Source organism: Protopterus annectens, chromosome 12.part0 (assembly GCF_019279795.1).
Source record: "Protopterus annectens isolate FY-2018-M chromosome 12.part0, PAN1.0, whole genome shotgun sequence".
Taxonomy (NCBI): Eukaryota; Metazoa; Chordata; order Ceratodontiformes; family Protopteridae; genus Protopterus; species Protopterus annectens.
This window is the reverse complement of record NC_056746.1, coordinates 1,179,711,876-1,179,724,375: the sequence shown is the minus strand read 5'-3', so window position 1 is coordinate 1,179,724,375 and position 12,500 is coordinate 1,179,711,876. Positions and strand designations below refer to the sequence as shown.

At 44.8% G+C, this 12,500-nt stretch overlaps 1 protein-coding gene across 1 annotated transcript in view; it reads left to right on the top strand.

Moving 5' to 3' along the window:
* SRC (SRC proto-oncogene, non-receptor tyrosine kinase) overlaps positions 1-12,500 on the top strand; it is a gene marked incomplete in the record, with an annotated part of 1,446,557 nt that overhangs the window by 813,115 nt on the left and 620,942 nt on the right.

Genomic DNA, 12,500 nt, shown 5'->3' with positions numbered 1-12,500 from the left:
GTATTTTGCCTTTTCCCTTTATTTTCAAGTTTCTGTGATACTGTCATTGTAGATCGTAATTTGGAAAAATATGTTATCCAGATGACCAGAATCCATTGTGGTTAATATTAAAGCTTCAGACCTGGATAAAAATCCCTACAGGGTATTCTGACAGAAATGTTGAGGGGACTGAATGGCTGTAACTAAGAAATTGATTTTTTTTTTTTTTTAAAGTGGGTCAAAGGGTCTAAATTACCTAGAAGGAGTCGGGCCTTCTTAATTTTAATCTGTTGACTGCCAAATAAAAATCAATAACTAGGAAATTAAAATCATAATCAGTGAAGTACTGAATATTGTAAAGGATATAAATATAAAGGAATTAGAGGAGGGATCTTTAAAACCTGGAAGGAGCAAATTACATAGAATGTAATGGAAGTTATGGCAACAATATATACAGAATAATGTTGAGGAGGAGTATAGTTTAAGGAAAGACTCAAACTGAACAATTTATGTAATGGAGTGAATAGTTGATGTCCTATTTTCATGTTGCAGTATTCTTAACCTTTGGGTTAGCCGCCTCCTAGCAATCTGAATGTCTGGACAGTATAGAAAAGCTTTTAGTCACACTGCACGGTATGTGGGACATTGGATATTGGCCATAAAAGTGACATCTGCAAGTACCTTCCTCAGAACTTCTCTGCTGCCACTCAATCTTCGGCTCATCCTACCGTCTCTGCTGTCAGATCCTGTGATTAAAGTCAAGTACCCCTTTGGGGCCTTATTCATTGTTATTTTCTTGGACACTGCATGCCTGCTCAGGTTCATGTCATCTGGAAAAGGAAAGTGTAGGTGTGGACATCAGATCCCTCATAAGGATGCCCGCGACCTGTGTCTTTTTTTGCTTAGGGCCTAACCATTACCATAAGGCCTGTGCCATTTGTAAAGCCTTTGTCCTGAAGACCCTTCTCAGCCAACTCCATGCTGTTAACATTTACCTGGAAAACCAAAGACTTAAACATCTGGCTGTTGGGATGGAAGGGCCATCCGGTCATACCGCTAAGCCACAGATAAATAAGGCCAAAGTTTTCTAGGCCTGAAACTACTGCTACACCTCTTCCACCCAACATTCCGCCTGTGTTTGAGGTACACCTGAAAGAACATAGGGAACCAGCCAACTTGAGCATAACAGGTACTGTTTCAGAGGCCACACAAACAAGTTCAGAAAGAACATCTGTGAAGTTATGCAGATGTCGACTGCAGATGACAATGGGAAACTTGGTTCGCTGTAGACATTCAGACTGGTCCTTCCTCTGCTTCTGTAGCCCCTCAGGCTAGGCCCTCCTTAGGCCATAACCCTCTAGGCCTATCACTTCCTTGAAGAAAAAACAGAAAACTAAACATGTTGCGTCACCTACTGAGAGCTTGCCTAATTGGCAAGCCTTCTTTCAAGGCTTATTTAATGCCTTTATGGCCCTTAAGCCTTCCTTGGGTGCTTCTCCTCTTGTTATTAGCCCTAAGGCTCAGACTACTGAACCTCCCACATTGGAGGTCAAAGAGTCTTCAGATTCCTCTTTTGAGGATTCTTTGTCTTATACCTCTCAAATGCCTTCTGTCCCAGGTTATGCATCCCCTGAGGAGGATTCTGCTGAGGGAGACTCCCCTGGGGAGTACCTGACCTTTGGTGAAACAGTCTCTCAGATTAGAGAGTTCTTTAAATGGGACACCACATAAAATGACTGATGTCCAAAAAAAATATTATGAACTCCTACAAATGGACACTTCTGCACCTTCTGCAATTTCCCAGGTCCTAAGCCTTTTTAGATGCCTTCTCAGCAACTTCTAAAAATCCTGAATCCCAGTCCCTTGCTCCTAGTAGACCTGACTGTTTTTTATAAGGTCCTTGAAGGGGCAAAGTGTCCTGCTGCAGACCCTGGTACTATTTCTGTCTCTGCAGAAAAACCCTCCAGACTGCTACCTTCCACCTCTGTCCTCCCATCTGATAAGGACAGCAAAACAATGGATAGAATTGGCAAGAATTTGTATATTTCACCAACCCTGACCTTTAAGGCCATCAACTACCAGACACACCTGTCCAAGTACTCCCTGGTCCTTTTATCTCAGGCTTCTAAGCTTTTGGATGGCCTCCCTGATTTGGCCACAAAATCCAAAATCGCTAGTATGACCTCCTTGTCCTCCCAAGTGCCAAGACATTCAATCAAATGCAGTTAAGGTGCTGCATTGGCTTTGGCCAAATCAGCAGCCTCTGTTTCAGTGCTCAGGGGGTATTCTTGGTTGACTTTGCAACCCCTTCCTGATGATATCAGGGCTAAACCTTTAGATGCCCCACTGGACAATTCAGCCTTGTGTGGCACCCAAGTGGCAGAACTTTTCAAAACCCTGCAACAAAAGGGAAAAGAACTTCATGATCTAAAACATTTGTTTGTGTCACCTTTATTAGAAAACACTCTGTTGCTCCTCCTCCTGCTAGGGGCAACAAGAGTTCCAGAAAGTAGAAGACTCGTCCTAGGCCTGCCCAGACACCAACCCAGAAACCTCCTTTTCAGGACAAGACAGGTAGTCTGTGACTACCTTCCTCTCCCCCCCCCCCCACCCCAGGCCATATTCCCCCCTCTCTCACGGTCTGCTTTTCTGGGAAAGCATCACCTCAGACAAGTGGGTTCTATCATAGAACAAGGTTATTTCATGACCTGGGTCATTCCTCCTGTTTTCAGGGGCATACCTCAGCCATTAAAGGACCAGCTGCCCTTATTTCAATCCATCTTGGACAGCCTTCTCTCTCAAGGAACCATTCGACCAGTTACAGACTCAGAAAAGGGAAGGGATTGTTACTCTAGACTTTTTCTAGCCTCAAGAAAGGATGGCCAATAGAGACCCATCCTGGACCTCTCGCACTTCAACCTCTTTTTTCTAGTACCCACCTTCCACATGTTTTTACCCTACAGACTCTTTTTCCACTGATAATGTCTTAGGCATTTCTTAATACTTTAGACATCAGAGATGCTTACCTACATATTCCCATCAAGCCAAAATACAGGAAGTACTTACACTTCTCTGTGGGTTCCTCACATTTTCAATTCTCTGCTTCACCACTTTGGACGGTCTACTGCTCCAAGGATATTCACCAAGTACCTAGCTCTAGCGATAGCCTACTGCATGGTTCTAGGGATACAAATGTTTCCATACCTGGATGACCTACTGATCCAGGCAGACTGTTGCAGTACCCTCCAGTCCCATCTCCAGACAGTCATTTCTGTTCTGCAATCTCTGGGTTTCGCAATCAACTTCCCCAAATCCAGCCTAAACCCCTCCCAGGACCAGGTCTTTCTGAGGTGTAGAATCAGAACAAACATTGATGGCATTTCTGCCACCCCACAAGGTGGAAAGTCTAAAGAAATACCTGCTGTCTGTTATACATGCCCCTGCAATGACAGCAAGAGAATACAGTCTCTTAGGATGCATGGCTTCCACAATCAACATGTTGCCACTTGCAAGACTCCACATGAGAAAGCTTCAGTGGTATCCGAGTTCCAGATGGACCCAGCACTCCCACCCACTGGACTACACCATTCCCTTCCTGCCATGTTTAAGGAAGGAGATCCTTTGGTGGGTGCATCAAATGTCTTGGAATACAGGGCTTCCCTTACAAGCCCTAGTACTGGAACTGTTGTACACAGCTGCTTCAGATCTGGGGTGGGGAGTTTCTGTGGCCAGCTTGAAGGTGCAAGGCACATGGACAGGCCCCTCCAAGATGGAACACATCAACATCAGAGAGATGAGAGCTCTCATCTTTGCTCTGAGGGCCTTCCAACATATCGTGAAACAAGGACACCTGAAATTGTTCATGGACAGCACTACAGTTCTTTAGTGTGTGATCAGACGGGGGTGAACAAGATCTTACTTGCTATGCAGATTTGCTTTCCAGCCCTGGGTATTGGCGGTTTGGCATGGAACAGCTCTGCAGGCTGTCTATATACCCTCAGCCCAGAACACGCAAGCAGACACCCCAAGCAGATGCATGCCACAATCCCACGAATAGATGCTACACAGGGATGCGTTTCTGGACATAGTCCACAGGTGGGGTACACCACAAATAGGCCTGTTTGCCTGCCTTCTGAACAGGTAACTTCCACATTTCTGTACCAGGGCTCCCAGCCCCCTAGCAAGGTCAATGGACTCCTTTTCCTTCCCTTGCGAGAGGATGTTTCTGTATGCTTCCTCCCTTCCCACGCCTACAGAAAGTCCTGATGAAAATTCAGCAGGACAAACCGAAAATGTTGCTAGTGACCCCCTTTTGGCCAAGAGAGCACTGGATGTTCTTCGTGTTTCACTGTTGCAGTCATTACACTTGGGTTATCCTGCTGGCAGGCTGCTCTCAGTTGGCCTGAATTCCAAAGTCTAGGTCCGGCGTTGGTTGCTGTCGCCTCTTCCTTGACGTCAGTGCGCCAGGGGTATAAAAGATGCAGCCAACGCCATTTTCTTCAGTCTTTCTTGCCATGCGGTGCCCGAAGCATAAGCGGTTCGCAAGTGCCGGTCGGCCGACTCCTGAGATTTTCGTGTTTGAATTTCAGATCCGAAGTCTACATTAAAAGCTAAGTACCCCATTGGGGAAACTTTTTTCTTGCTCCAGACCGATATCAGAAAAAGTTAATAATTGTATTTCTTGTGGGAAACAAATACCTCATAAGGACTTTCATTCTTACTGTATTCCTTGCCTAGGCCCTGACCACAATGTTGCTAGTTGTCGGTTTTGTGCTAGATTTAACCAACGCACTATTAAGCGTCTATACGATTTTGCATTACACCATTTTGGCAGACTAATTATACGATGTCGTCGGATAGCCATCCCACTACCAGAATTCACAAGAAACGCAAAGAAAAGGATAGGCATCTGATGTCCAAAACCGACGACAAGGCTTCTTCTAAGCCAGTCGCCGGTTCACCGGTTCTCAGCGTGTGCCTTCGCAGCCCCTGACGCACGCTACTTTAGACCTGCAGGCCGCTACCGACTCCCATGTGGAGTCGCCTAGGCCACTCGAAGCTCAAGGTATTGGACCTTCAGAGACTATTCCCTCAGATGAGTCCAGAGCCGTTGAGCAGGCATCTGCTTCTGAGGGTGTTTTCAGACCAACTCAATTATACATTAAAACGGCGTCAGCTTCAAAGGCAAAGACTAAAGCACCCTTAAAGACAAAGAAATAAGTACAACAGCCTCATGGACAGGCCTCCATGCCCAAAAAACAGATGCTCAAAATGGCCGAAGACTTAATTACTTTGATTAGGGTTTCCTATCCCCCACCTTTTTAAAAGGCCTAGGTAAGAGACAGAATATGAATCTTCAGATCAGGTTTCCATTTCATCTGATTCCTCTTCTGATCAGGAATACTCTCTTCCTCCCTATGAGGATTCTGATGCTGAAGAATCTATCCCTTCAGCCTCTCCTCCTGAGAATTACTCTTTTGAGGAAACCTTGCATACCATGAGGGAGCATTTCCACTGGGAGAGCCAAGATTTTTCAGAATCTAAGAAAAGGCTCAGAGACTTCCTTTTACTACCACAACACAGACCCCTAGCTATTCCACCTGTGTTAGACATTGTTGATGATGTATTTTAGTCCACTCTGACCCCTGACTCCTTTCCTCTGGCTCCTGTTAAGCCGGACAGGTACTACAGGGTTCCTGACGCTCATAAATTCCTTTTCAAAAACCCTGCTGCTGACCCAAAAACTATCTCTCAGGGTCCCAAAGGGGTCAAGGCTTCTGCTGCAAAAAAACCCTACCCCCTCTGACAGGGATCCTAGGGCATTGGACAGATGGGGAAAAAAGATTTATACTTCTGCTACCTTGGCTATAAGGGCTTTACATTGTCAGTTTCATATGCTCAAATATCAGCAATATATTATGTCACTGCTTAAACAGAAAATGTTGACAAATTCTGAATGTGCAGAAAACAAAGAAATGCAGGATTTATTGCATGCAGCTGAACAAGTTGGAAAGCATACTTTGCAATGTGGTTTGGATTCTTTGGAGGCCTCCTGCAGAGCTGCTGTTACGGGTTCTGTCATCAGGAGGCATGCTTGGTTAAAGGAACAAAGTCTGCCTGATCATGTCAAAGCAAAATTATTAGATGCCCCATTACAGCATGATACTTTGTTTGGTGTTAAAGCAGAAGAGGTGTTAAAGAAAATGGAGGACAAAACTAAATCTATGCAAACGGTTGAGAATTTCTTACAGGTTCAGCCTCCAAGAGTTAGCAGACACTGGCCTGCAAAGAATTGGTCCTTTCCAGTGTCAGACAGACCACAAAGGAGCAGATATAGGCGCCCAAGAGGCAGATACCAGCCCCAGGGTTCGTACAGGTCTAAACAATGGGGTGCTTCTACCTCCAAAAGTGGAGAAGACAAATCACAGCCATACAGGAAACAGTCCTAATGACTTCCCCCTGCCTGCACCAATCACTCATCTTCTGGCAGCACCTTTAGGGGGAAAACTAGCACTTTTTTCTCAAAACTGGCACATAACCCAGGACAAATGGGTCCTAGACATAGTGTCACAGGGCTACAAGTTTCACTTCCATACCCTGCCAAGGACAAACGGTTGGCCAGACCTGCCAAAACATCAATGGGCAGAGGCACAAAAGCAAGTCTCATCCCTCATGGACATGAGGGCCATTCAACAAGTACCAGAGTAAGAGCAGGGACAAGGATTTTATTCAAGACTGTTCTCGGTGCCAAGAAAGGACAAGACCTGGAGACCAATACTGGACCTATCTATTCTAAATACATTTCTGGATATACCAAAATTCAAAATGTTGACTCTACAGCAACTTCTGCCCATGCTGGGCAAGAAGGCTTGGCTTGTGACTTTAGACATAAAAGAGGCATACCTGCATGTCCCAGTCAGACAAACATGCAGAAGATACCTCACATTCAAAGCTAGCTCAATGCATTACCAATTCTATGCACTGCCCTTTGGCTTATCTTCTGTGCCCAGGGTCTTCACAAAGTGCCCAGCACCAGTAATTGCATTCTGCAGAGAAATACAAATATATCCTTACTTGGACGACTGCCTCATTCAAGCAGAGAACAAGGACATTCTACTACAGCATCTGGCATTTGTAAAGAGATTTCTAACAGGCTTAGGGTACACAGTCAACAAAAAGAAATCAAAACTAGTACCATCTCAAGAGATAATATTCCTGGGTGCAAGCTTAAATACAACTGCCCAGATGGCTTATCTCACACCAGACAAACAAAGGGAATTGACTACCTATTTCAACCTGTTGGCAACAAAGGCCCAGTTATCTGCAAGAAAAATTCTGCAGGCTTTGGGCTTCATGGCATCCTGCATTCTACTAATTCCATATGCGAGACTGCATATGAGGAAACTTTAATGGTACCTAAAAAGTGTTTGGACTCAACATTGCCACAGCCCGGAAACAATAATTACCCTCATTCCCTGCCTGCAACGGGAGTTTCGTTGGTGTGCGAAGGCTTGTCACCAGAACAAGGGACAGCCATTCACTTTACCCCCAGCCAGGCAGACATTAACAACAGATGCATCAGATTATGCCTGGGGGGGGCCCACATGGCAGTAAAATGTGTTCAAGGCACATGGTCCGCAAACCAAATGCATCTACATATAAATCAAAAAGAGATGCTAGCTGTTCAGAATGCCCTGACAGCCTTCAAGGACTTACTTCATCCGGGACAACTACTGATAAAGACAGACAACACCACGGTCATGTGGTATATAAACAAGCAGGGAGGCGCACATTCTTACCCCCTTTGCAGACTAGCCATGACTTTGTGGGACACCGCATTGACTTACCAAGTACATCTGCAGGCACAGTTCCTGCCAGGAAAGATAAATACTCTGGCAGACGAACTAAGCAGAAACCTCATGGATCCCCACGAGTGGAAATTGGATCCACAAGTCTTCAGCATGATAACAAGGAAATGGGGATGCCCGGATATAGCCCTATTTGCCTCTCCTCACAACTACCAACTAAAAAGATTCTGCACAAGGACTTATCACAGACGAGCATGGAAAGTGGACGCCCTATCTTTCAGCTGGAAAAGCTTAGCAGTATATGCCTTTCCTCCACTGCCTTTCATCCCCAAGGTACTCCTAAAAGGTCAGACAAGAGAAGCCAAAGATGATACTGATTGTCCCAGACTGGCCCCGCCAGCACTGGTTTCCAATCCTAAGGAACTTGTCTCAATGCCCGGCTTGAACCTTGCCTCAGATACCTCATCTACTACCCCAACAAAACAATCAGATCCTGCACAGCCAACTAAAGACCTTAAATCTGGCAGCATGGCGGATAATGTAATGATACAAAATGTACCTCTCACTAAAGCTGCAGTGGATGTCATTTTGGAAGCCAGAAGGCTTAGTACCAGAAAATCTTATGCTGGAAAATGGAAGAGATTCTGTGCTTGGAACCAGGCACAAGGAATTGACACAGCTGTACCAAATATTCTTCAGATTTTGCAATACTTAACTGAAATGCTGGACAAAGGCCTATCCATTTCATCAATTAAAATTCATGCCTCTGCCATTGCGTCTTATTACAATACAGAGCCACCAATCTTTTCTCATCCCTTGTTAAGGCAGTACCTCAGAGGAGCCAAAAACTTAAGGCCTCCAAGGAGATCACCAATACCAGCATGGGACCTCAATTATGTTTTGGAAAAACTCACCCTGCCTCCTTTTGAGCCAGCCGCTACAGCTGATGCAAAGTTTTTATCTTGGAAAACAGCTCTGCTTCTAGCAATAACCTTTGCAAGACGAGTCTCAGAGCTACAGGCACTCATGGCTGTGGAAACTTTTATCATTTTTTATCCAGACAGGGTTTCTCTGAGGACAAACCCGACATTTCTGCCTAAGGTAGTCTCCAGTGTGACCCTTAACCAAACTATTCATCTGCCTACTTTTTATCCAAACCCACAGAATAAGGGGGAGAGAATTCTGCATTCTTTAGACATACACAGACAGCTACGCTTCTACTTGGACAGCACCAAAGCTTTCAGAAAGACAGAGCAACTACTAGTGGCATATGCTGCAGGATCACAAGGAAAGGCCATCTCAAAGCAGACTATTTCAAAGTGGATAGGCCACTTCATTCATTTCTGCTATTCACAACATGGCAAGCCAGTGCCCAAGGGCATTAGGCCACATTCAACCAGAGCAGCAGGCACTTCAGCAGCCTTCCTCAGGGGAGTACCAACCAAAGATATTCTAGAGGCTGCTACCTGGAGTTCAGTGCACACCTTTACAAAGCACTATCATTTACCACTCTACTCTAAATCCAGGGCAGGCTTTGCCACTGCAGTTCTGCATGGCCTCATAGCCACTCCTAATGCTATTTAGCTCCAGCCTTCCAACCATAGCTTTGGGATTCAACCCAAGTGTAATGACTGCAACAGTGAAACACGAAGAACATAGTACAGTTGTGTACACTTACCATAAATGTAGATGTTCGAGTGTATTCACTGTTGCAGTCCAGGTTACCCACCCACCATCCCCCATATCTTTACTGCAACTTATCTGCACTTCTCTAATCTGTACAACCTATGTGGTGTATTTGCTTGTAGATGAAGGTATTATATATTCTGGTGCATGCATGTTTTATTGGCATTTTTTTACCCTACCTGTTTGGGGGCACCTGACATCTAGGACAAGAAAAACTGAAGAAAATGGCGTCGGCTGCATCTTTTATACCCCTGGCGCACTGACGTCAGGGAAGAGGCGACAGCAACCGATGCCGGACCTAGACTTAGGAATTCAGGCTGACTGAGGGTAGCCTGCCAGCAGGATTACCCAAGTGTAATGACTGCAGCAGTGAATACACTCAAACATCTACATTTATGGTAAGTGTACACAACTGTACTTTTCACCTCCTCCTGCAATTAGCCAGTGGCAGTCATCACAAGTTACTTCACACTGTGGGCCTACTCACATGGGACAAGGGATCCCTGATCCATCCCCCACCTGGAATCTCTGAAGCTAACCCTGTGGGTGATGGAGTTTTGATCCCTTTCAGACACCTTTATTATGAGGACAAGCTAAGTGTCCTGCAGGAGGCCAGGAAGCCCAATACTAGGAGATCCTATCTGTCCAAGTGGAAAAGGTTCTCCATTTGGTGTCTAAAAAGACAGCTAGACCAATTTTAAGTAGGGGTATCTGTCTTATCTGTGTGAATTGTTGCAGGCAGGGTTGGCATGTTCCTCCATAAAGGCCCACCTTGCTGCTGTCTGCATGTCTGCCTTTAGAACCACTACTTGCTTCTAGACTTCAAGTGACGTTATTCCTAAAGGGAGTTCTATACCTCAGACCACCCAGGAGGCCAGGTCAGACTCCCTGAGACCTGAACTGTGTGTTGGAGAAGCTCACTGTTGCCCCATTTGAGCCAGCAGCTGTAGCTTCTCTAAAGTATTGAACTTGGAAAACCGTGCTTTTGGTGCCCTTAATTTCAGCCAGGATAGTCTGAGCTCCAGACCCTCATGGTAACCCACCCTTTTTGATCTTCCTCAAGGATAGGGTTACCTTACAGACTGTAACCCATCCTTTATGCCTAAGGTGGTCAATGAGTTCTCCTTGAACCAATGAATCCACCTCCCAACTTTCTTCCCGCAGCCCCAGAATAACATTGAAAGAGTCCTACATTCCCTTGATGTTCACAGACTACTCAGATTCTACATTGACAAGACTAAGTCTGTTAGGAGATCAGAGCAACTGTTTGTCTCCTTTTACTTCAGGGCTCTGGGAAAAGCATTGACAAAACAGACACTCTACGTGGATTTCCAAAGCTATCTCCTTTAGCTATGACTACCATGGAAAGCACATAGACTCTAATATTAAAGCCCATTCTGCTAGGGCCATGGCCTCCTCTGGAGCTTTTTTCAAGGGGTTGGACACTGCCTCTATTCTAGAAGCAGTTACTTGGACATCTGTCCATACCTTCACAAAACACTACAATCTGGATCACATCTCCAGAGTCAGAGCAAGGTTTGCTAGGGCAAACCTGCTTGGATTCTTGGAAAATGGTTCCAAACCACCCTTCTCTTCTTCCCTTTGAGCTATGGCACTCAGCCAAAGGTTAAGAATACTGCAACACGAGAATAGAAGGACATAAAATAGTTGTGTAAAATCTTAACATAGCCATAGATGTTGCAGTATTCTCTCCCACCCTCCTACCCCCTATTCAGAAGAAAATTTTGGCTTTGCTGGATGATTAAGGACTTGAGCAGCTGTCCTGGTACTGGGGACCGACTGGGGCACTCAGTGTTGAGGAAAATGCATGCCGATGTCACTTTTATGGCCCATGTTCCCTACGGCCAACGTTAGACATCCCACATACCTTGCACTGACTAAAGCTTTTATATACTGGCCATACATTCAGGTCGCTAGGTGGAAGCTAACCCAAAGGTTAAGAACACTGCAACCTGGAAGAGAAGGGCATCTATTGTTATGGTAAGATTTTGTACCACTATTCTTTATAATGAAAGAAAACATGTATGTAATGAATAATGCATGAATATGACATGTTAATATGGTTTGTTTTCATTTTATTAATGTGTGCGCACCTGTGTCTTGCATGATAATTTAATAAAGGTGTGTAAAGACAAAAAATCTCCACACCACACCTGGAATAATGTCCTGAGAAAAGGTAGGGGGGGATATGCCTGTTGGCTTAGTTCTCTGTGACTTGAGAAAAACTGATTGATTCTGATAAGCTGGTTCTCTCAAGATGGACCATACCACATAAAAAGCGTAGGCTGTGGTTTCCTTGATTCTGCATGTCACCTGGCTCTTGGGTGGCAAAGCTTGTTCTGAATATTGGAAGTCTGCAGTTTTGTTCTTTGTCAGCCTGTATTCATTCTTCACTTATATTCATGCAGCAGGGCATGGGAAGGTTGTCTCAGAGCAGGGCTTTTATCACAGGTTAAGTTGCAACTCACTCCAGCTGACCTTTGACTTGGCTGGTCTGTGTGCCCTTTGCAGCTATCGAACTATTTATGTACATCAAGCCCTGGCTATAACTGTTCCATTTCAAGGCAGTTATTAATAGGAAGAATTCTCCTTTATATTAGCTGGGCTTCAAGTCTGTTCGGCTTTAGTCTGGTAAATTCTCTTAACTGTTCTGAAGTCCTCTTTCAACCTAGATTTTAGTGGCATTGTCTTAAATGAAGCAGCAAGATATTTGTCATCCTTTTTTCCATAACCTGCTAAACTGCATCTGCATCTAGAATACTGTGAGACTTTGGGTCCTATTAAACAGCAGCTCCATCTGGAACAGTGTGAAGCTTCGTGTGCCATGACCATGTCTTGGCAGCAGAATACTAACAAAAGGGGGTAGCTGGCAAAGCTGATTATGCCGGGAACACTTTAAATTATATTGTGAAGCATTAGTTTTGTTAGACATTGTGATAAAATGTTCACTTTGTTATAAGTTCATTGATTAGTACTAGGCTAACTGCTGTTGTGGGCCATTTTAAG